At 38.9% G+C, this 26187-nt stretch overlaps 1 protein-coding gene and 1 long non-coding RNA gene across 5 annotated transcripts in view; one reads left to right on the top strand and one right to left on the bottom strand.

Moving 5' to 3' along the window:
• The window catches only part of LOC101160457 (protein phosphatase 1 regulatory subunit 29), a 450803-nt gene that overhangs the window by 197333 nt on the left and 227283 nt on the right, over positions 1–26187 (bottom strand). The window contains exon 3 of one of the 4 annotated variants that reach the window (XR_013653967.1): positions 7672–7780. The exons of the other annotated variants lie outside the window; for them this stretch is intronic. The gene's annotated coding sequence lies outside the window, so the exon portion shown is untranslated. The remainder of the gene's footprint in view (positions 1–7671; positions 7781–26187) is intronic. 4 annotated transcript variants of the gene reach the window in all.
• LOC144994029 (uncharacterized) lies at positions 19575–20983 on the top strand. Its single transcript, XR_013657403.1, has 3 exons — positions 19575–19713; positions 20707–20766; positions 20870–20983. It is a non-coding gene; the product is annotated as an uncharacterized LOC144994029 (long non-coding RNA).

Raw genomic sequence — 26187 nt, 5'->3', positions numbered from 1 at the left:
GTTAGAAAAAATGGATTAAAAAAAAGCCACATGCCTGGAAGATTCATTCATCTTCATTTTCAATCCATTTTATCCCTTTCGGGGTCACGGGGCTGCTGGAGCCCATCTCGGCCACTTGCAGGTGAAGGCAGGGGGCACCCTGGACAGGTCACCAGTATGTCGCACAGTCACAATCACACACGCATGCACTCTCACATTCACACCTATGGATAATTTAGGGTGACCAATTAACCTATGAAGCATGATTTTGGATGGTGGGATAGTCTGGAAGATATTATGTGATATTTTTCTTCAGTTAATGCTTTAACATCTGATGTTTTTTAGTTTACGTGGTGCTGCCCCAAAGTCAACCTAAGGTTCTACTATCACCTTGCTGACACCTGAGTTTAAGTGTTAATCATCAGAGCTGCTTCCTGTTATTACTGTGACCTTTACTGTTATTGAGTCAAAATTGTTCAGGTTGCTTTTACTCTGAAAGTCTTTCCTGCCATTAAAAAAAAGAAGAATCCAGCGAATTAAAGCGATAGTAAAGCTGTATCAAGATAAATGAGGTGCAAGATGATGTTATAAAGATGTGTTTGGAGGCTGCACAGTGATGTAGTGGTTGGCACTTTTTTCTCACATTGAGAAGGCCCTGGTTCAACCTGGCTGGTTCCTTTTTATGTTTTTACATGTTCTCTGTGTCTTCTGGCTTTCTCCCAATGCAATCTAAAAACAATCCAAAAACAATCTTCTTGTGCTCTCGTTATCCAGAATTGTCCCTAAGGTGTGAATGTAATGAACTTGCGACCTATAGAGGGTGTTTCCCATAATCACCCAACATTAGCGTGGTTAGCTCCAGCATTCTCCTGCAGGAATGAGCAAGTTTAACAATGGATGGATGGAGAAGTGACAAGGGAATTGTGTTCCCAGGGATGGCAGAGTAGGTTAAACAACTCTTTCAAAATAAGACCACAATGAGCATACCTTTTCTTTTCTAACATCACACTACTTAGTTAATGCCCCTGCTTAGAACATGTGAAGTTCATAAAACAGAATCTATGATTGACGTCATAGTCAGACAAGCATTAGGAAGTGATTGGATATTTTATAGTTAGTAAAGAAAATGTAATAAAATAATAAGTATTTTTATCGTTTTTTATTATTTTTAAAAATGCACTTTTTTATGTTTTGCAGACAATTCACAAAGAAATATTGTGCAAATATTAACAAACACAAAACACAGTTTAAAATGAAGATTTAGATCTTTTACACAGTAATTTAAAAAAAGGAAATATCTACCTCCCTTTTTAAAGGAAATTCTGTACATGCATGATCATTGTCAAAAATAAATTGATCTTCATGAACCCACAAAAATGCCATTTATAAGTGCCAATCCCATAGGTAGCAGTCTATTGCGAAACGCAGATCCATGCTTGCCCATCAAAGGGGTTTTTGTTTGGTACTATCACTTCAGTAAAAGATGAATCTGGCATTCTTTTCTCCTCAATTTAATAAGGCACTTGCACTTATAAGATACAGTCAGACCTAAAGCTTATGCATGAATGTCAACAACAGCTCACTTTTGTCAACAAGTATTCCACTTCTTGCTATCAACAAAAGTCACTTACCGTATTTTCACGACAATAGGGCGCACTGGATTATAGGGCGCAGTTTCAGTTATGGGTCCTTTTTTGTATTTGACACATACAAACGCGCACCAGGTTTTAAGCGTGGGCATGTTAAAACATACCGGTAAAACATGCATGCTAGTGTTTTAAAAAAGGCAGTGGGAGCAAATTTCTATCAAACACGCCAGCTTCGCTTTCATCATTGTCCGTCTCGTTGCCGTGTGGCTTCTCATGAATGATGCTGGCTTTTGCAAAAGCTCGAAGGACAGAGCAAGCAGACACGTTAGCCCAGGCATCTACAATCCATTTACAAATTGCGGCGTCTCTCTCTCTCAACCGGCTCTGCATCCCAGTCTTAGTAAAAGACTTAGACTTAGTAAAAGGAGCGGAAGATGGACAGCTTCTCATCGTAATCCGCCGGAAGTTGCTGAGCCACCGTGGTCCTTGCCTGGATGGAAAGATGGGACCGTTTCATGAAACGAAAGCACAAAGACGGACCTCCTTGAAAATTTTCAAGTTTCCTTTCATCTGGAAGCGTTACTGCTTTCAATCAAATGGTGACTGTACACTCAAAGAAAAGAACCGGTCCCACAAAACAATTTTGTTTAAATCTGAGACAGACTGAATGACTAAAATTCAACATACTATCTTGAATAAGTGCTACATTACACAGTTATTGTAAGTTTACATAGTGCTATTATGTATAATTTACTCAACATTGTTGCGTTGGATTTATTAATCATTATATTGAATTTACTCAACATTGTTGCGTTGGATTTATTAATCATTATATTGAATTTACTCAACATTGTTGCGTTGGATTTATTAATCATTGTATTGAATTTACTCAACATTGTTGCGTTGGATTTATTAATCATTATATTGAATTTACTCAACATTGTTGCGTTGGATTTATTAATCATTATATTGAATTTACTCAAAGTTGTTGCGTTGGATTTATTAATCATTGAATTTACTCAACATTGTTGCGTTGAATTAAGCAATCAGATTGAATTTACTTAACATTATTAAGTAAAAGTTATTAATTTTTAACAATACTAAATTTAATTGTAATCATGTTGTAGGACTTCAATAAGCACAACTTTAATCATTTGACATTCACATTTTTTATTTATAACAAATTTAAGGGCAAACACAAGTCAACTGTCAAACGGACCTGACAAAGTGCCTTTTTGAGTTTGTGTCTTCTTTAGTGCGTGTCCGTCTTTGTTGCCTTTTCCCGTTATTTCCCTTTATGTGTAGACACATGAAAACAACAAAATAATACAAAATACCAAAGTGCATTGGTGAGGTGATAAAACGATTAACAATCAGAAACGGTAACACGTTAACTGAACTCCAACTGTGAGAAATCCAAAGCATTATGCTTTAGGAACATTGTGAACTTTCCTTTACTCATATAGTTTACCTTTGAGGACCTGTAACTTGGGTGACAGTTTTTGTCCATCCATGTCCATCAATACTTTCTGAATAAATTCAAACATGTATTTCAGCTTACTGGGGAACTCCGAATTAAGGCAGTAGATGAGCCCCAGGAGGAAAGCGCAACCATACGCCACGTCCTTTACATCCTGCAGCACTTCCACCCCATCTATGAAAATGTTCACCTCCGCGGGGTCATCTGTGGGCTAAGCTCCTTCAGGTTGAATGACGTGGATCACCATGTCGAGTTGCTCATTCGTTGCCTGCTCCGCTTCTAGATCAGCATCCTAAAGCAGGGATTTAAAATAAATTACTTATGAAGATGTGTTTTAGGTGTGTTTCAGATAGTCTTACAGTCACGTTATATATATTAAAAAAAATTGATTGAAGTTCAAATTTTTTATGGCATTTACCAACAACCCAAATACAAAATCAACTACAATAATAAAAAACAACAACTAGAAAATACTTATATGTAAGAAGCTTTACCTACATCATGACTTTTTTCAGCCTAGATAAAAATAATCCTCCTGATATTTACCCCAGATCTGGACTAAAAACCTGTAAGAAATAATGTAAATTGCTGGATGATTGACCACCAAACTTTCTAAGCACGCTTTAAATTCCGAGCTTTCTAGGAAAAATTGAGTTTTATTTGTTTATGGAGCTAAATACAAAACCTGTATGAAGATAGTCTTAACATTTCTAAGTGAAGAAATGTTACACCCAAGGATTCATGTCATACAAATTTGACACTTACCAGGGACTCCTTTATCAGGTCATCAGGACTTTCATTGAGGTAAAGACAAACCGCTTTCAGGATGCATTCTCTTCGTTTTTCAACAGATGTGTTCTGTGAAAACACACACAAAAGAAACTTTCACAAACTACCGTAATTTCCTGACTATAAGCCGCTACTTTTTTCCTGCGCTTGCAGCCCTGCGGCTTATTCAGTGACGCGGCTAATTTATGGATTTAATTGACGGCCACCATGAACATACTTGCGGACTCAGAGCATGGGTTGGACTGAGCGGAATTTCGCATTGAAAAGCTCACAGCCTCCGTGTGAGCTGGAGACATGTTCTGCTGCTCGTTCACATAGAGCTGCGGGGCCGATGGCAGTCTGATGGCTCCCACACGTAACAACTCATCCGCTCCTCATCCACAAAACGTTCAGTATTAAGTCCGATTGCTCTGCACAGACACGATTCGCTCGGTCCACCGGCGCAATGGGGACGAAGCGCTCCTCCTTGGAGCCGCCCTGGCCAGGGGTGTCGGAGAAGATAGGAAGGGGAGACAAAGAGCCCGCTTGGCGAGTGCGGAGCGCAGAGGCATCCGCAGAGCAACAGTGTTTGTTGTGGAAGGAAACTTCTGACGCACGCGCCGCGCTGAGGCGCGCTCTTTTCAGGCGCCGCTGCTTTATTTTACTGGTGTGTTTTTTTAACCAGCCCCGTTACCACCATAATGCTGCCGCGACACAAGTGGAAGGAGAGATGCTCTCCCCCTCCATCCACTGCTGCTCATACTCAAGACACTGACAACAGTGTGGCGAGCCAGGGGTTAGACCCGCCTTTAGCCCCTAAGACTCATGGGAAATGGGGAATCGCGGATGTAAATTTCCTCATTATAACTGAGAGATGTAATGTTGATTATATGGTTACTGTTTGTAATTTCATGTATGATACCTAGATTGTCTATAAGTAAAAAAAAAAAAAAAACATAACTGAGGAACTTGTGAACAGAATAGAGGTCCATGCTGTTCGGCAGATGTGGGTGTATTCAAACACATGAGCTGATGCAATGCTATCATGAAGGTGGACACCAGTGGTAATGGGGGTGAACTCGGCATTTACCTGAAACACGGAGTAATTCAATCTCAAACGGAATACCAGTATACAGATTACCATAGAAGTCTCACAGTGTGATGCTCATGTCCTTAAAGAAAATATAGTAGCTCATACCTTTTAGATACAATTGCAGAAGACTCTTTGCGTGTCCACATGATCTAGACAAGAAAAAGACGATAAAAGATTAGTGTGTGTATCTATCTATATATATCATCATCGATGAGTGAGTGAGTGAGTGAGTGAGTGAGTGAGAGAGAGAGAGAGAGAGAGAGAGAGAGAGAGAGAGAGATATCAAGCGATAAAAATTTTAATACATTTTATCTTAAAGTTATTTTTTGCTGATATCCTAAACTCAAAATATAGGCCACCGCTATGTGCCTGCTTACCATGAGAGAACTAAGCAGGCTTGTTTGAGGAGGGTGAGGGAGAACGGTGGGAGCAGGTGTGCAGAGTTCTTTGAAGTGAGGCAGGAGCCGCCCGCCTCCATTTTGCGTTCGGGTTGACGCTGAGCAGAGGAGTTAACCCGCGCGCACAGAAACTGACGTGTTCGCGGTTTTCTTCCTTCAATACGGGGTCAACAAACAGACTCAGTTCTAACGCACAATTAACCAGCGTTACAAATAATTTCTGCCGTTATAAACATTTGCGTTAACGCGGTAATGACGCGTAAAAGGCAAAACTCTTAAAACTTATACGGTGAACTCAGCAGCAGACGCCTAAAGAGCTACACTCACTTGCACTGCTACGCTCTGGCCTCCTCCCCTTCCTAAACTGGCGCGAGCGCAGACATGAGCGTCTCGGCGGGAACTCGGACTTAACATTAGTTTCGTCTCGGCACAAAGTTTATGCATTGGGGGACGAGGGGATAAACAAAATAACCTCCAAAACGAAGCGGTACAAAAGTGATCCAAACCGAATTTGCCCTACCGAAACGGTTCGATCAACTACGTGTACCGTTAGTATTTAGCTAACGTTTCAAAATGTTCCCGCCCTCGTTTTTTTTCCATAAATCAACAGTGCTTGTCACTATCTTGATTATTAATCCCCAATGTAAAAATTTTATACATCGTTTTCATTTATATTTTTGTTACACTTAAAGTACTTACCAGAAACTCGATGAAAATTCTTGAGCACACTACTAGAGGAGTCGTCGAGAAATGGCGGCTGCTGTCTTCTTGCTGAATTTTATTGCGTAATGCGCATGCGTCAGATGAACGGAAAGCTTGTTGGGACAACTGTCCTTTTAAAAATTGACTGTGTTAAATAAATTTTATTAAACATTTTTGAATATTACCCAAATTGCTATTGTTATTTAAATGCGATGTAACACCCTTGTTTATATCACGGAAAGTGAATTGATTTAATATTTTCAACATAAATACTTTACATAAATAATACTACAGCACTTTTTCATTTCTCTGAGTGTAGAGACACTTCTCCCAGCTGTTCTCTGATCATTAATCAATCGCTCCAGGCGGTCTTCCAACTCGGGCCACTTCACCTTGTTTCCTTGGAAACTCAGCTGGGTCTTCTTGACTAGTATCGTCCATACTTCCCTCCTCAACATTCTCATGCTGTCCTCTCCTATGTCCTCTTTGTCGAAGTCACGCAACAACAAATTAAGCGCACCGCACGATTGGGCGCATTGTCCATTTGTAGAAAATGTACGACTCTTAGGGGCGCCTTATGGTTGTGAAAGTACAGTATGTGCTGTGACATTTAGGTATGTAAAAATTATGTTTTACTATGGACTGAAGTAAACCCAAAAATTTAGTTTTACAAAAGGTTCACTTAGGCTGAAGTTTACATAAACTATCATTCTTGATGATACATTATAAAGTTTTCTTGAGGATAAATGGCCTAAAAGCATTACAATTATTTTTGCCAGAGATCTGTGTACCAGGCCTTACAATGTGCTAAGGATGCGGTCAGTTCAGAGAAAACAACAAATGAGTGGAGCTCTGTAGGAAAAACTACAACTGCCTGTAACGTGAATATGGTGAAGTCTGAATACAGCAGCCTCTCGCTATCTTGTTGTTCACCTTTCGTGGTCTAGCAGATATTTTTCAGTACAATTCAGCGTTGTTTTCGTTTTGTTTTTTTGGTGCATTGTGATTGGCTGTAGACTACTGTTAATCATTCACCTTTGTGCCATGTCTGGTGTATAGAATGCATTTAGTTTGCTCACAATAAAAGATTTATGTAGATTTTCCAATTTGGCATCAGTCATAATACTGGACTTATTCTATGAGGGTTTGAGCTTTGAGATTTTAAACAAGAGAGAAAAATGTACAAAATATTTATGTCTTTATTAAAAATGTATAAAGTGTGTAGTGAGGGATATACAGCCTTAAAACTTCTAAAGTTCGACTTGACAGATTTCACCTATCGCTGGTTATTTTTAGAACGTAACTAACAATAAAAAAGGATCGACTGTGCAGTCATAAAAAAAGATGACGACCTATTTATAAAAATTCACTCTAATATCACACCAAAAGGTATTTTCACAAAAGAGAGGGGGTTAGGGAGATGATACGCTAAACACTTTACCATACCATCCCAACTTTATTTATAAAGCACTTTAAAACAACTACATCTGAAATTAAAGTGTACATCTTTTTAAAAACAAACTGGCATCAATTTGACATAATACAGTTCAAAGACAATAAGAATTCAGAAAGAAACTAAGACTTGCTGGGGTTAAAAGCCAGAAAATAAAAAGGGGTTTTAAAGCGGGTTTTAGAAGTGGACAGTTAGGAGGCAACTCTCACGTTCAGAGGGAAGTTGTTCCACAGGTGAGGAGCAGCAACAGAGAAAGCCCTATCCCCTTTGAGCCTCCTCCTGGACCTCGGTACATACAGGAACAGCAGGTCGGCTGACCTGAGGGACCACGAGAGGGAATAGAGGTGAAGAAGCTCATAAAGGTGTGGGGTGGCAAGACCATGTAAGCATTTAAAAATATACAAAATAATTTTTTAATGAACTCTATAAAACACAGGCACCCAGTTGAGTGATGTGAGAATCAGGGAGATATGCTCTCTTCTATTACTAGTTAAAAGTCGAGCAGCACACAGTCAAGACACATCACAAAGGAGCCTTTCTGTGTTTGCTTTTAGACCCATAAAAGACTGAGATAGGTGTCATGCTTACAAGTTGTTGGCGGAGTCCGAAATTCTTTTCCACATCAATATTCTCGAGATTGATCCATTTTTTTATGCAGAAGTTTTGCCCACATTCCCAGTGGTCTTTTAATTATGATTATGCAATTTTTAAACAAAATCAAAATACCTGTGGTGTGTTCTAAGACATAGTTTCTGCAAAGCAGAAGTAGTTCATTAGAACTTTGCCTCTGAGTTGTGGGCCGAACCTTTTGTGCAGAGTCCGCCCACCCCTTCCAATCAGCTATCTGTTTACATGCTCTGCTGCTAGCTTACCACCCCCTTCAAACCTCAACCTAAATAAATGACAATCTTTGTCTAATATTCACACAAATATCACACTAAAGGGGTTGCCATATGGTTTCAGCTTCAGAAAATTCCCATTTCCCACAGAAAATCTTTCTGCAGCAAAATAAAAAGTTTGTTGTTTAGTACAGAAATCAAAAATGGCTAAACATAAAACATAGTATCACATTTCGAGTTATAATTTTATTTTCATTCTAATTTGAGTTTACTCATCTAAGTTTAAGCAAATGATCCAAATCTTTAGCTGGTTTTCCATTGTTTGATTTGCTTTCTTTTCTCATTTGAAGGCGTTACCATTTATAGATGTGGTTCACAGTCCTGTTAAAACTGGTTATCGGAATTTTCAGTTGCTTAGATTAGATCAAATCCCAGTCACAGCAAGTTCTTAAAGAATCTTATTCTTGTGATTTTCAATTACTACTATTATACTAGTACCACTACTATTATAGTACTTTTCCCTTGCGAATCTTGTGTAGTATGTGAAAATGTTATAAAGCATCACAGAATGAACAGAAATTCTGTAAAAAGTGTGGGACATAGTTAATCAATACAACTTAAACTTTTAATTTTTATTAACTCTTAATACTCAATTTCAACTTTTAGTGTTTGCTGCAGATTGCACAGAGTGAATAATAAGGATTCACATATTTAAACAATTTGAATTTGGGAATTTAATTCTCTCTGACTGATTATGCCCATGGAATGTTTTTTTTTTTTTTCACAAGTAAATATTGCTAGTATAATATTAACCCTATACGTCCAGGAACATGCACAGGACTTTAGGGGGCAGGGGTTCCAAATCAGCCAATGGCAGCAAAAACACATCTTTTGTCCTTAAAACAATATGGAAAGTAAAATTTTAAAATAAAGTACTTATAGATAACTACTCAGCTATGTGACCTATGTAGGTGAAAGCGATACAATTGTCATTTTTATGTAAACAATTTTCAAAATAAGTTCATTTACTTTACATAGACCTGGAAAATATCAAAGCAATAAAACACTGGAGGTCTTTTTATTTTGCTGCAAGCAGCATGAATCATGTCATGGTTTGAGTTTGTTGTGTCTTGTTTTTCGTCTTGGTTCTTGTTCTGTCTTGTTTGGTTCTGTTTCCTGTTTTATTTTGAAAGGTTTCCTGTCTTGTCTTGTTTCTTGAGTTTTACTTCCTTTGGTCCCCATTTGCCCTGATCGTTTTCACCTGTGCCTTGTCTGCCCTGTCTGTATTTAAGTCTTGTCTCTGCCTTCCTCCTGTGCTGGTCCATTAGCCTTCGTCTCGGTGTTCACGTCTTCATGCCATGTTCCTTGTTTCACGCCACGCCACGCCACGCCACGCCACGCCACAGTGAGTTTTGTTTGGTTTTTGTCATCCAGCTCTGCAGTGCCTTTTGTTTGTTGGTCATTAAACCCTCTAGTACTGGAACCGTTTTGCCTCCCGTCTCTGCGTCTGGGTCCTACCGGCTCTCGAGCCCCCCTCACGACGTGACAAATCAAGCTTAATGTAGATGGTAATATTTAAACACAGACATCTTACAAATCATTAATACTGTTTTATGTTATTCACATTCTGTTGCTGTGAGGATTTTTTTTTGTTTGGTATTTCAGTGGTGTTTTTCGTCATGTTATGTCCCGTCAGTCACTCCATGTCACTGGGGGATCCAGGATTTTCTTTATCTGCAGTAGCATAGGGGATGCTAAGTATGGAGTCCTATACTGTTCATAATTAAATAAATAAATATTTAATTCAATAAATGAATATGACGTCATGCAAATACACAATCAACCAATAAATCTCTCATAAATATATAAAAAGATCATGAAATAGTGAAAAACCTGCACACTGATTTTAAATTAGCCATTGTATTATTCAATATATTTCATTTTGCTTTAAAAACATGTTCATTATTTTAAAACAGCATTTTAAAAATATTCATTTTAATCATGTGGAATATATTATAATTTTACGTCTTTTTTCAGAACCTCGGATTTCAAAATCAATATTTTCCAAAGTAGCTTTGTTTTTATTTAATGTTGCTGTTTTTCACAATGGCTGATTTATTTCATGAAGAGCTTTTTCAGGAGAATGGGTCTGTCTGTCAATCAAACTAGACAAGGCGGAGACACTTTTGTGATTGGCTATTCCTTTATCCAGACATGAGCAGCAGCACCCTAACTCCCCTGATTATATTGTTTGAAGATGCTTCAGCAAACGTGATGGCGCAATGCACACCCCTCAACACTAGGGGGAGTATGCACCTCAACACATCCACAGTGTTACAAGAAATTGGGCAGTTTTGGTTCTAAATTTGCGGATAAAAGTGGCTTTGGGCGAGTGTGCATAATTCAGGTGATTTTGTGGTCGGTTTGGTAATTTTCATCTTCTCATGAACGTATAGTAGTGGTCTAAGTTAGGCTGAGTGGTTGTTGGAGTTCCACTAAGCTTCTATGAACTGGAGTTTCATGAACGCACCATGCCGCGTGTGGGAGGGGCAACAAGCTAATGTTTTTAGCCTTATAGCCACATGGAGCGGTTGCTTGTGCTTATCTCAGTAACAATGCATGGATGCACAATGTACATGGAGAGTGTTAGGATGTCAGAAACGTCATCGCAGGAAAGGTTCAACATTTTTCTTGAGAGGGAAAAATAAAACCAGAGGACCTGATTATAATCATTTTCTCATTGAAAATAGAAAAATATCATAAGGTTCAGGCCCGAGCAGGCTTGTCCCGCTTTGCACAGCTGCCTGGTCTCACTCTGTCGATCCTCCTGCGAGCCGACATATGTCACGATGTGAGCTGTGAGTGAATGGCGTAAGAATGAGGAGTGTGAAAGATGTTGACGACCGGAGCTCCTTTGTTTTTGTAGTTTGAGGGTTTGTGTGGACCAAACCACAGAGTTGTGGATGTTTGCATCTTCTGCAGCAGACAGATAGTTTGTCTCTATTTGATCCTCTAATGTCAGCAAAGCCTCGCGGATTTCGCTGAAATATATCATCTCTCTGACTGGCACACCACTGAGCGGGTATCGAGGAATATGAGTCGAATTCCATGGATCAGCCAATGAGCGTTTAGATCCCGCCCACTTTCACTGATTGACAGAGACCCATTCTGCTGAAAAAGCTTTTCATGAAATAAATACGCCATTGTGAAAAACAGCAACATGAAATAAAACAAAGCTACTTTGGAAAATATTCGATTTTGAAATATGAGCTTCTGAAAAAAGACAGGATTATAGTAAAATTCAACATGATTAAAAATGAATATTTTAAAATGCTGTTTTAAAATAATGAACATGTTTTTAAAGCAAAATGAAATGTATTGAATAATACAATGGCTAATTTAAAATCAGTGTGCTGGTTTTTCACAATTTCATAATCTTTTTATATATTTATGAGAGATTTATTGGTTGTGTATTTGCATGGGGTCATATTTATTTATTGAATTAAATATTTATTTATTTAATTATGAACAGTATAGGACTCCATAGCTAAGTGACTGCAAAAAAGTGGCTAATTCATTTTTTCGTAAAATTACATTTCCGAGAATGAAAGTAACAGGAACGCATATTAATACTGTGCTACTTATTTCAGATTTACATTTATTGTCTTGTCAATAAATTGCACTTTTATAATATGTTAACTGTCAAAGTTTGAAATAAGAGGAGATGTTATAGTGTGGGAGGAAAACAAACAGTAATTTATTTTGAGAGCTTTTAAGAGTCTATGGAGGTACCGGCATCAACCGCCTCTCCTTTGCCGCATGGCATTGCTGCTTTAGCACAAAAAAATGCATTTTTGATGGCCAAAATGCTGTTCTTTACACCACTTTTCCTGGAAACTTAAGATTCTTTTAGCTTGACGACTGTCAAAAATGTCCTCTTAAGCTTGATGCTCCAGCTGCGTGTGGGAGGAGCTACCACCATATGCTTTCAGCCTGATCGCAACATGGAACAGTGTCTGTCTTTCCATACAATGCATGAAAGACACAGAGGATGTTTAGAGCAGTGTGAGGCACTGACTCTTTCAGAACTAGATTTACAAACAAATGCAAGGCCAGTACAAGTCATTTTAGAATTGGAGAGCAATTTATGTACCACCCACCCATTATATTTCAAATCGCCCACAAACAAAATACTAAAACATAGTTTTTAACCAAACTTGCATGTCTTGAGACCAAATCTACAGAAATTAAGAGAAAAGAGTGCTATCCTAGGCACTTTAACATTGGGAGTTGGGTCATCTAGACCGACTAGACAGGGCGCTGAACCTTTTTTCTTCAATGATTTGTGAACTTCACTGATGTCAATGGATTACATGAAATCTTTCCACCTTTATTCACCTTTGTCATGGTAGGGAGAACACATTAATGTAAGGGTGGGGTCATCTAAGATAGCACAAGGGTTAAAACAGTTTTGAAAATAACAAATCAGTCTCGATTACCCCCTAAAATCCAATTTTTCCTCGACCCCTCCTAATGTCCAAATAAAAAGTTTAATAAAAGTTTAAATTAAACTTTTTTTATATTGTTTTATTAAAGCACCTAACTGTGGGAATATTTGTTTTAATATACAAACATTTTAACTAATTATCCATGAAATATGAGCCCCACATCATGACACATGCCACAACCCTGTTACCATGACCTTTGCTTTTAGCAAGACATTGATCCTGTCATTGATGAATGTTTAGAAGAAAATCATAAAAGTGAGGGTTTACTTTTTCATTAATTTTGGAACCCCCCCAAAAAAACAATTACATTCAGCTGGTGTTGGGGAGGCCTGGTCATCTCTTTCAGCTGTTAATGACCTAGGTGTAACTGGGTCGGCTTGTTTGGGTTTCAGAACACTGCTGCAGATGGATGAAGGAATAAACCTGAGACCACCATACTTTTTTAAGAGAATTTTTTTTTTTTTCTTTCTTGGCTTCTGACCATGTAGTATAAGCAGACGACACTATCCAGTTTCAGGTTTGACTTCTCCCCATAAGCACATATAAACTAGCTCTTTTACCAGCTATTTCAAAACTGACATAGCCTTTTGGATTAAAGGTGAAACGTCTTCAACTTTAAAAACCAAGTCCAGATGACAACCTTTAAACGTATTACTGTGATGGAATCTAACTGGATGAATGAGTCTTCTTAGACGCTCAGTAATGAAGGCAGTGTGGCACAAAATAACAAAAACAAAAAACTTCTCAGAGTGTGACTCAGTAGAAAAATCTTCATTAGTCATGTTAGAGGTCTTAGTTACATTAGCATATTCACAATACATGTAACTCCCAACCTGCTATATATTTACACAGTTACAATACCTGAAACTGCCAACCTTCTTTGCAATATTATAAATACAGATGGATACAGCTAAAATAAATTTTACTGTGACTACACTAACTTCCATTATTGTTATTATTACATAAAAAGAACATGGTCTGACACTGCTACATGTTAGCCGCGATAGCACATTCACAACACCTGTAGCTTTGCAACTATGTTTCTGACAAAATGAAAAACTTAATATGACTACAATAACTCCAAATCCTGTTAGTATCACATAAAAACAACACAGTTTCTAGTTGTGATTTTCCAGTTTTTATTAAAGGTAATCGGTTTTTAATAACTTGCTAAAAGAAAGCATAAGACACATTTTTATAAATAGCTTTTTTTTAGTTTTTAGAAAATCTGGTTTCTTCCAATGATGTTCATTATGTTAAAGAGAAAAAAACAATATTTCAAAACGTTGATCATTAAAATAATCAATTCCTACATCAAGAGGATTCTAAGAACACAACAAAAGCTCATCCAGGAGGTCATAAAAAAATCTGAACACACGAGATAATGATTCAACTGTGTGAACAAAAATTGATTCATGACAGAGTCAAAGGAGAAAGACTAAACAAAGAAAAAAGAATCACTTTTTAACATTTATCAAACACATTTTCTTTTGGCGTTTTCCACAGAAAATTCAGTATCAAGCCACTCAAATTTACTTTTCATTTCATGTGGCCCACTGAACTTATTTTTTATGCCACAAATTTGATCTTTTTCAAACAGCACATTTTCTTCTGCTCCTGATTCACAACTATTTAAATAAAGACATACTCAGAAATGCCATTTTAGTAATGATTAATTTTATTGACACAGTAATTGTCCTGTTTCACAAGAATGTGATAAAACACCAACAGCTCAATTTTCATTGAGGTGTGCCTTTAAAGCTGCTCCCGCTGATGACTCGTCTGTGTCTATTAGAGATAGTGAATGGTTTCCTTGCCAACACAATGCTGCTTCTTTAACAAGATGAGATTTTCTTTTTGGTATAATTAATGGACTTTTAGCCCCTCCTCAAGTTCTTTGTTTTGTTTTTTGCTTGATTCCTACTTTCCCTTTCCCTTCATCCATCCATCAATCTTTCGAATGCACTGAATCCCTTCAGGGTCACAAGGCTGCTGTACCCAACCCAGCTAATGTTTGGCAAAGGCAGAGTACACCTTATACAGGTTGGCAGTTCTGTTGCAGTCTGTTGGTCTCCTTTCCTTTCACTTTCCCCAAAAAGGAATATTTAAACAAGATGTGCATGTTCTATTACATGTAAATCTTAGCTAATGTCTTTCTCCGGATGTTATGCTAATATACTGTACAGTAGGAACAGGCACCAAACTCAATGTTTTCTTTTTTATAATGCTTGATCCGTGTTAAATGGAGGGTGCCAAGGGTGTTATTTTTTTACTTCTAAAAACAACGTAAGAGTATAAAGGTTATCAATGGCTTCGATAGACTTGGTCATGCTTTGAATTTGCAAATGTATTACTTTTAAATTTCCGATGTCCAAAAAAACCCAAAAAACTCTACTGTCATAAAGAATAGATATAAAATGTAGTAAAAGAAGCGGTGAAGGGTCAAACACATGAATAAAGGATCACAACCCCAATGATGGTTCCTCCATCCATCAATCAGCACCAGGTAAGAAACCAATTTCAATGATTGGAAAAAAAAAAGCAATTACACAAAAAGGAATCCTCAACTATTTATAGTACACTCTGGCAAGTATCTATACTAAAAGATTGTAAAGTACCCTTATCACAGGATTTCAACTGGTTCCTGGTTAAGAGGTGTACCACCTTTTGAGTTTTTAATCATCTAAATTCCATTTAATCTTTGGGTTCCTTTAGTGACTTGTGCTGACAACCTAATTGATTGATGACCTATTGATGCAAACATTTAAAGGTCTTGAGCAAGGCCAAAACTGAAGAAAATCTGAGGTATTTAATGGTTCACAGAATGATGTTGAAACAAAGGAGGTAAACTGCACTTGAAAACGTTGTTTTTCTGCAGGTAGAAGGATATGAGGTGTGTGTCTGTGCTGCAAAGATCTAAAGGGATGTGTTGAACTAATAAAGTATAATATGGCGATTTCAGAGAAGGCTTTGCACCTCCCCTCTAATTTCCATAGTATCTGGGGAGGACATTTTCTGTCAGAAAACCATTCTGAATCTATTAGTTAATTTTCTGCTTTAAGGCAAAATCCTCCATTTCAGTTTCTTCTATTAACGCTTTGCCTTTCTGCCCATTTGCTCAAACTACTGAGCCTTTCTACTTTTCTTGCCACTTCATTTTGTCCTCCCTTTCTTTGTAAGTTAGCTGGGCTTTTATTGGAAGTAGAATGTCATTAAAATTGTCTTTGTCATAGTGCTAAACTACAAGTAATGGCGATGAATTTCATAATTATAAATAATGGTTCTGGTTTATAAGTTTGTAATTGAGAACATTTTGTGATTTTATTTTTTAAGTTGAAATAATATATTCGTTTTTCTGCACTTAGTAAAGCGCTTTATCACTCTGACCTGTAAAAGATGATATAGTTAAAGTTTATTTTACTCACACACACCTTTAGAATGATTGTGAACAGATCTCACAAACGGGTATGGTTTAACCCCTTCATGCCTGAATTTATCTCCAATTACAGGTAAGTGACAATACCCGACGAGAAATCCATTATCAGAAATTAATGGACAGTGCAAAGGCCTAAAATCCAGCTAATACCATAGTGCAATAAATAAATAGTAAATAAAATGTGGGTACTTTACTGTTCTTTTTCAGGTTTAAGTCATATGTCACAAACAGTGGACTATTTGATTTGCTGTGGGACGTGTTGTCATGGTAACAGCTACAGGGGCTACACAGACCTTGCTCTGCAGCAGGAAGAAAATGATATATATTCTAAACATCATAAGTTAAAACAAAGCATCAGTTCAATAAGAAAATTCACCTCTTACCTCTTGTTTTTGTTTATATTTAGAAGCAAAAGCTTGTTTCAAAGAAACAAAGTCTAAAGTTTAAATTCTTCAATTCCTTCTGTGTCACCTCCTCTAGCCGTTGCCATACACCTGTCCTCTGCTTTGCATCAGACAGTCCAGGCTTCCACATTGTCTTTTAATTACTGATAAAACACACCTCATTGAGCATTATTCCTTAATTAATCCACATCACGCAGCTAATCAGAATTGAGTATTTACAGTATCTGGGCCATGGTATTAAATGATAATTCCACTGTTTTTGCCGTTCAAGGTAATGCTAAATTTAGCAGCGCCCTGGGTTTAATAGTACATTGGGAATTAGCAACATATGGCATGTTTGCATAGTTTTCTCACAGGATGTCTAAGCCTTCTGTAGTCTTAGAAACAAACCTCAGCTCATCTTTATAACTTGCGCATGAAACTTTCATGAATTGTAACAAAAACTGACCTCGCCATTCCATTCCTAACCCATAGAGTTCAGCATGATGTCAGTCCACCTTTGTGTATCTATTACAGCTTCAAATTTTCTGGGATGGCTGTCCACAAAGTTGAGCAGTGTATTCATAGGATTTTTTTTTACCATTCTTCCAAAAGCACATTGGTGAGGTCACACACGGATGTTGGTCGAGAAGGTCTGGCAGTCTCCGCTCTAATTCATCCCATAGATGTTCTATCGGGTTAATGTCAGGGGTTTGCAGGCCAGTTAAGTTCATCCTCCATCATGTCTTAATGAACCTTGCTTTGTGCACTCATGCACAGTCATGTTGGAAGAGGAAGGAGCCTGCTCCTAACTGTTCCCACAAGGTTGGGAGCATGGAATTGTCCAAAATGATTTGGCATCCTGAAGCATTCTTAGTTCCTTTCACTGGAACTAAGGGTCCAAGACCAAGTCCTTAAAAACAACCCCACACTATAATTCCTCCTACACCAAATTTCACACTCAGCACAATGCAGTCTGAAATGTACCATTCTCCCGGCAACCTCCAAACCCAGTCCTCCAAATCCAGTGCTTTACACCACTGTATTTGACACTTTGCATTGCACTTGGTGATGTGTGGTTTGGATGCAGCTGCTCGGCCCCTTGAAACCCATTCCATGAAACTCTCTGCATACTATTTCCATTTTTTTCTCTCACTCTCAACCAAAATTGAATTGTATGATTTAAAACCACAAATGGCAGTTTTACTTTAGCAGCATACAATAAATAAAAATTGAAAGACATTTAAATTCAGTTAGAAAAAGTTTATTCACAGGGGGACTTTTGCAGTGTTTAAAAACTCTCTGCGTACTGTATTTGGGCTAATCTGAAGGCCACTAGAAGTTGGGAGCTCTGTAGCAACTGAATGTGCAGATAGTCGATAACCTCTTTGTACTATGATCTTCAGGATCAGCGGACCCTCTTCATCAGTTTACATGGCTTAACACTTTTGGCTGAGTTGCTTTTTATTCCCAAACTTTGACGTTATGTAATGATAGAGCTGACAGTTGACTGTGGAATATTTAGGAGTGAGGAAATTTTACTAAAAAAATACAGCTTCAAAACATTCTACCCTATGCTTTTAAGATGGGAGCCAGTTTTAAAGAAAATGAAAATATATTTTTCAGAAGGCAAAGCTCTGTCTACCCCTCTGGTCACCAGCGGGAGCATTCTCCAGAGTAATGAATGCCCTTCATCTCCCAGCAACCCCAGCTTACACTTCCTGGATGCCACTCACCTGAACTTTATTCATTCAATCAACCACAGCATACTTAAGCATTACACTGAGTGAAGCTCAGTGTGAAGGATTGTTTGTGTCACTCTGCCTTCTGCGTTATAATTGTGACCTGGGGGGTATTCCAGGAAGCATGTTTAAACTACCCTGACTTTAACCCTGAACTCTGGCTGAAATCCGCCTGAACTTGCTTACTCTGGATATGTGGGTTCCAAAAGACCGGATATGAGTTAGCGTAATTACGCTCGACTTGATAACCCTGGGTTAATGCACGTGCACAGCAAGTAGATAAAGACATTCTCAATGGATCGCCGATTTCTGGAGTCACCAAGGAAACGCGTAGAGAACAAAAGAGAGCGCTATACTTCAGTGAGACGGAGTCGGAGATTTTAATGACGACGTGTGAAGATTATACGTCGATCAAAAAAGTCATACGACTGCATCAGCAAAAGAGTTTATGCTTGGAGAAAATGAATAAATAAAGTAAACGCAGGATTTTCTATCTCATATTTTCATTGTGATACATAGAAAGATAGTGTGAAGGAATTTGTTTATTATTATCATTGCTTAAAAGTATTTGTGTAAATGTAAGTTTAAATGTTAACTCAGATTGACCTTTTCTCTGTGTGTGTGTGTGTGTGTGTGTGTGTGTGTGTGTGTGTGTGTGTGTGTGTGTGTGTGTGTGTGTGTGTGTGTGTGTGTGTGTGTGTGTGTGTGTGTGTGTGTGTGTGTGTGTGTGTGTGTGTGTGTGTGTGTGTGTGTGTGTGTGTGTGTGTGTGTGTGTGTGTGTGTGTGTGTGTGTGTGTGTGTGTGTGTGTGTGTGTGTGTGTGTGTGTGTGTGTGTGTGTGTGTGTGTGTGTGTGTGTGTGTGTGTGTGTGTGTGTGTGTGTGTGTGTGTGTGGGTGTGTGGGTGTGTGGGTGTGTGTGTGTGTGTGTGGCCTTACATTTATTACTTTGTAGGGTCCAATCACATGGAGCCCACCAACAGTGTGGGGCCCAACGTCCTCGTGGGGCCCAAAATCGTGGACCCCACAAAGTTTGAGCTATTTAACAGGCTTGGGAGGGCCCCCTGATGCTCCTGTTTCGTTTTTAGGGGTTGCCCCATGAAGTGACAAAAATTGAAAATGTGGGTAAAAAATGTGTGTGAAATTTTTTTAATGTAGCGCCCCCTACTGTCACAGACCCGGTATTGCAGAGGATACACACTCCCGGAAGTGTGTATCCCATTAGCCTATGAGGAAATGTTTGCATTTTTGCGTCATCATACTTCGACCACGCCCACTTCCTGGATCTTTTTAAAGGCCCTTTAAAGGACAACCTGATGGTTGATGCAAGAGTTTTGGAAGCAACAGGTAGGGTTCTTTCGACTTAAATTTACAAGTTAGTGTGCTTTTTATCTCTTATGACTTTGTTTGCAATGACAGCTACATGCAGTAAAAAAAATGGGGGAAAAAATCTTTATGAATTAAAAACAGAAGTAAACAGCACATATTACTAATGCTAATGCTAGGTAGGCTATCTATCATGGCTGGGAACCTAACACTGCTTTGTTACCTTTTTTTTAAAGAAAATCTAAAGCATGTTGAGTTATGTTTGAAAAAAGTTGAAACAAGATATAAAGTATTTGAAATGACAAGAATTGATAAGAGAGTAGTGACCTAATTACATTAATCTCCACTGCTTATCACTGAAAATTCATTCAATTTACTGCAGATTAATTTTGTAGCATATGTAAGTTAAAAATTTTAAAATGAAAGACAACTATTAAATAAATTAATCTTGTCAGTGCTATTGCTAAAATGAAAAAAAAAAAAAAGCTTGCCACCTTGACGAATCATATCTTTATTTCTAGACTGAGTGTAAAGTCAAAAGAAACACATAAAAAGAATGCATTATTGATAGCATGATAGGTCTTTATAAATAGCACAATATAGATGTTTTTATTTTATCATGAGCTTAAGCTTGCGCTATTCTAAAATTGATAATGACACTTTGAGATGCTTATAGAAATTCATTGCCTTACAATGTTAGCTGATGTCAAATTAAGCGTTTTCGCATTTGCTGTAACAGATCCAAAAGGGGCAAGAACAAAATCATATGATAAACCCTAGTGATAAAGTGCAATTTCCTTGTGGTAAGTGCAAAATAAATATGGAGTTTATGGGATTTGTTTTTATCTTCGTGTTGTACATTCAAAAAGTGTAATAAAAAGGAATAAAAAATAGTTGGATTCCCCTTTATTTTAATCTCCCTTTAGAGATTAGTGAATGATCATCAAGAAATACCAAACCACACTATACAAATAATTGTTGCAAATAACAAACCACATTTGCACTTATTTGCAGTTAAAGGAATAGAGACTGGAGCTGACATAGAATCTAACTTTGGTAATTCAAAGCGAAAAGGTGAGTAAATAACTGCAAATATTAAGTTAGGAAAATGTCTGTTTCAAATGTCCAAACATTTAAAATGTCCTAAAACTTTCCATTTGTTTTATCATACATTCAGAAGAAGCAAAAGCAAAAATGTACTGAGAAAACCAAAGGGAAAGAGTTCCTGAAGACTATTGTTTCCCACAAGGAATGAAAATACCAAACAAAAGTCCTTCTAGGTAACAACTATATTGTTCAATGTCATTTGTTATTTGTGCAAGGACTGTTGATTTCAAACGAGTCTTTATAGGATCCTTCCATATGCTAATTGTCTTTTGTTTTAGTTTTTACTCTAAGGTTAAATTGTCTTCATTAAAACTTACTGTGTTCTAGCTTTAAACTTTCTCTTAATCAACTATTTTCAAGTTTTTCCAATTGTTATACAGACAATTTTCACAAAAGACATTCTCACCACAGACAATTCTTTAAAAAACTATTTTGAAATGAAATATTGAAATTGAATATCCGTGGGTGATTTGTCCTCCAAGCTCGGGTCATCTACCAGAGGCCTGGGAGTTTGAGGGTCGTCCAGTATCTAAGCTGTTCCTAGCATTGTACTTCTCTGGACTGACAGGCCTGAGGTCTTTCCAGGTATCTGTTGCAGCCACTCCTCCAGCTTGGGGGTTACTGCTCCAAGTGCTCCAATTACCACTGTCACCTTCACTTTCCATGCTTTCTCCAGTTCCTCTTTGAGTCCCTGGTATTACTCCAGTTTCTCATGTTCCTTCTTCCTGATGTTCCCATTGCTTGGCACTGCCACATCCACCACAACGGCTTTCCTCTGTTCTTTGTCCACCACTACAATGTCTGGTTGGTTCTCCATCACCGTCCTATCAGTCTGGATCTGGAAGTCCCACAGGATCTTTGCCCTCTCATTCTCTACCACCTTCGGAGGTGTTTCCCATTGTTTTGACCATGGGGTTTCCAGTTCATATTGTGCACACATGTTCCTGTATAATATTCCAGCCACTTGATTATGGCGCTCCATGTATGCTTTACCTGCACTAAGGCTTTACCTTACACCCTGCAGTTGTGTGCTGGATTGTTTCAGGCGCCTCTTTGCACAGCCTACACCTTGGGTCTTGTCTGGTGTGGTAGATCTGAGCCTCTATCGTTCTGGTGCTCAGGGCTTGTTCCTGAGCTGCCAGGATGGTGCTTCAGTGCTGTCCTATACGCCAGCCTTTCTAGCCATTGGTAGGACTTCTTGATATCAGCCACTTCGGTTATGGTCGGTTGGTACATCCCATGCAGGGGTTTGTCCTCGCATGAGGATCTGTCCTCCAGCACTGTATCCTCTGCTCTCCATTGCCTGAGACATTCACTGAGCACACTGTCAGTTGGGGCCTTGAGCTTGATGCACACATGCATCTTGGATGTTTCATCCCGGCCTCCTTCCTTGCGGCTAGCATACAGTCTCAGGGTGCTGGATTTGGGATGGAACCCTCCATGCATGGTGGGGATTTTTCGTGTTTTAACATCCATGGTCTGTATCTCTTTCTTTGGCCATCTTATTATTCCTGCAGGGTATCTGATAACTGGCAGTGCATAGCTGTTAATTGCCCGGGTCTTATTCTTGCCATTGAGCTGGCTTCTTAGGACTTGCCTTACTCGTTGGAGGTATTTAGCTGTTGCAGCCTTCCTTGTTGCCTGCTCCAGGTTGCCATTTGCCTGCGGAATTCCAAGGTACTTGTAACTGTCCTCGATGTCTGCTATTGTTCCTTCTGGGAGTGAGACTACTCCTGTGTGGACTACCTTGCCTCTCTTTGTCACCATCCGGTTGCATTTCTCAAGCCCGAATGACATCCCAATGTCAGTACTGAAGATCCTGGTTGTGTGGATCAGGGAGTCAAGTCACGCTCGCTCTTAGCATAAAGCTTGATATCATCCATGTAGAGGAGGTGACTGATGTTGGCCCCATTTCTGAGTCGGTATCCATAGCCAGTCTTTTTGATTATTTGGCTGAGGGGGTTCAGACCTATGCAGAACAGAAGTGGGGACAGAGCATCACATTGGTATATCCAACATTTGATGGACACTTGTGCAAGTGGCTTCCCATTGGCTTCATGGGTGGTTTTCCACAGCTTAATTTAGTTTCTTATGAAGGCTCTTAGAGTCCTGTTGATGTTGTACAGCTCCAACCATTCAGTGATCCACGTGTGTGGCATTGAGTCATAAGCTTTCTTGTAATCAATCTAAGCTGTGCACAGGTTGGTGTTTCGTGACCTGCAGTATTGAGCGACTGTTCTGTCAACCAGGAGTTGGTGTTTGGCTCCTCTGGAGTCTCTGCCAATGCCCTTCTGTGTGTTGCTCATGTATTGATCCATATGCCCATTTATCTTGGTTGCAATGATGCCTGACATCAGCTTCCATGTTGTGGACAGACAGGTTATTGGGCGGTAGTTGGATGGGACTGCACCCTTTGAGGGATCCTTCTGGATCAGGATTGTTCGCCCTTCCGTTAGCCATTCAGGGTGAGTCCCATCTCTTAGCAGCTTGTTCATTTGTGCTGCTAGGCGCTCGTGGAGTGCGGTGAGTTTCTTTAGCCAGTAGGCATGTATAATGACAGGGCCCGGTGCTGTCCAGTTCTTCATACCTGAGACTCCTCCTTGGATGTCTGCCACTGTGATGGATACTGGATTCTGTTCAGGGAGGTTGCTATGTTCATTTCTCAGAGAGACCAGCCATTGGGCATTGCTATTATGTGCTGCCTCTTTCTCCCATATGCTTTTCCAGTACTGTTCAGTTTCCAGCCTTGGTGGGTCTGCTCGGCTGTTTTGACCCTGCCACTGACCATACACTTTCGCTGAGTTGCGAACAGCCTGTTTATTCATCTGGCTTCATTGTCTCTTGTGTACCTCTTTAGGCGGCTGCTCAAGGCTAGGAGCCTTGGTTTGGCAGTTTCCAGTGCTTCAGGTATGGGCATCTGGCTGTATCTCTTAGGTACTTGCTTTCTTATTGTACCTCTTTGAGCCTCTGTCAGCTTACTCACATCCTTCTGAGTTGCCTTGATTTTGGCCTCTAACCGTTGCTTCCATGGTAGGTATTGTTGTTTTCTCCCATGGTTGCTCTTATAGCCAAGCATCTCAAGGATCACTGCTGCTGAAGTGTAAACCAGTTCATTGTTTTCTGTGATGGTTGTGGTAGGAATTGCCCTCAATGCTTCATTCACAGTTTCCAGGAGACTTTCAGGTGGTACATAATTTAACTGTTGTAGCTGGTATCAGGGTTGCCTAGTGTTCATTCTAGACATGATCTTGTCTTTCAGGCCAGTTGCTGCCTCGCTCAGCATATCTGTAGTTGTTGGAGCTGTGTACCCAAGCTCAGGGTGGGAGTGTGGTATAGCCTCCTGTCTGACCTGTTGTTCTGGCTCTCCCGTGGTATTATATTGTAGCTTCAATCTCAAATTGTGATAGGAGTTGCCGATTGTAGATGTTAGAGCATTGGGCTACCAGTTGTTGGCAGTTATCCTTGATTGTGGGTTTCAAAGCATCCATTCATTCCACATTCTCTGCATTCTCTGAGGGGTTACATGCAGAGAATGTAACCCCTCTGGGTGGAATTACTTGAGTAGTAGCATCGCAGGACTGCTTGTGGGTCCTAGTACTTGTTTAAGCATAGTTGGAGGCAAAGCCTTTAGCCACCAAGCCCCTGTCTTATGGGATAAACTACCATCTTATGGAAGAGAGGCCGAAACAGTTTCTACATTCAAAGATAGGCTCAGAAAATTCCTTTTTTGACAGTCTTATTGGCAGACTAGCTAGTAATACGAGAATGCTTAAGTTACTATGAACATGTTTGAATTAAACTTAATAACAGTAAGAGTTGTTAATAGGCTGCTAGAATTTAGTGCTATGGTGCACTAGGGTTCTGTCCTCTATTCTCGATCATTTATTTATCATTCAGTTCTCCATAGCTCTGTTTGGTGCAGTGTGATTCATGCATTGTCCCCTTTTTCCCACTCTCCGAGTGATTCCAGATTCCAGTTGTGCTCCTGATTTCAACATGTACCTTGCCTCTGGCTCGTCCCACGCCCCTAGCCATCCCCCAACTCCATCTGGATGAACCCCATCTGCTGGACTATTTAGACATGTAGTTGTAATGTTAGATAAGCTAATTCTTCTCTTCTCTAAGACATCTGGTGTCTGACCATCCTGGGGAGGATCCCTCCTTTATGTGGACACCCCTGAGGTTTCTTCTTTTTTTCCTGGAATCGTTTTTTTTTTTCAGGAGGTTTCCTTGAAGAGAAGGAGGGTCTAAGGCAGGGGTCTGCAACCTTAACTACTCAAAGAGCCATTTGGATCAGTTTCCACATATATTAAAACACAGGGAGCCACAACAGACTTTGGAAAACCTAGTGTTTCCAGTGAACGGCATAATTTAATAATAATAATAATAATGGATTGGATTTATCTGCGCTTTTCAAGACACCCAAATTTAACTGGTTTTGAAACATTTCAATCGCTATTCACTTCTCATTCAATTTCATTAAAAATTTATTGTCTTCAGAGGCAGTCCTGGCTAGTTTGACACCTTGGGCAAAACAAAAATATATATTTTTTACTGTATTATTAAACATAAGAAAAAAAATGCTTGTATAGTTGAATTCACAATCAACATATAGTGTGTAGTTACATTTAACACGTATCTGTCTGTGTTTTCTTTCTGAAGGCTGGGTGTTTTTTGGTAAAAACTGACAAATTTCTCTGTTTTTTTTTTCTTGAGCTGAATACAACCTTGAAACCAATTATGAATTAATAAATTCAAGTAATTTCCGTTTGCTTCATGAATGAACAATGGAAACTAGAGGACATATTCTTCTGTTTTTTGTGCTTAAGTGTCGCATAAAACTTACTTAAAAAGAAACAAATGATTGTGTTCATTGCATGTGAAGCATTGACTGTATATGATAATGGCAGAGAAGCTTAGATGAAATACATCAATAAAATAATTAACAAGACTGGTCTAATTAAGTGTAAACCTTCATTAGCCAAATGTTGCTCCAAATTTTACTCCTCCATCAGTAAATTTGGACGTATTTGGTGCCTAGCAAGTTTTAACTTTGGACCCGGCACACATTCCTTTACCCTTGGAGTATTTTTCTTCTTTCTACACTGGACGCTCAACTTTTGATCTTTTGTCCATTTTCCAAAAACCTAAAATAGACTTTTAAATCTCTCAAACATCCAGACTTAAGATGAGTGAGGTGATGGAAACAAATTCCCTTTGATGCAGACTTCTTTTTGCTCTTTCTCTTTTCATAAAATCCAGTAAAGCCAATATAGAATATACATTTTATGGATGACAACTATTTTTTATTAGGAACCAGCTGTTGGTTTGTTGCAGGTTCTTGAATCATAAGCAGTGAGTCTCAGCCCCTCCCCCGCCTCTCTACTT

The sequence above is a fragment of the Oryzias latipes genome, chromosome 1 (genome assembly GCF_053564925.1).
Source record: "Oryzias latipes strain Hd-rR chromosome 1, Olatipes_Hd-rR_3.1".
Taxonomy (NCBI): domain Eukaryota; kingdom Metazoa; phylum Chordata; class Actinopteri; order Beloniformes; family Adrianichthyidae; genus Oryzias; species Oryzias latipes.
Note: the sequence above shows the minus strand (reverse complement) of the source record. Positions and strands in the feature narration are given on the sequence as shown.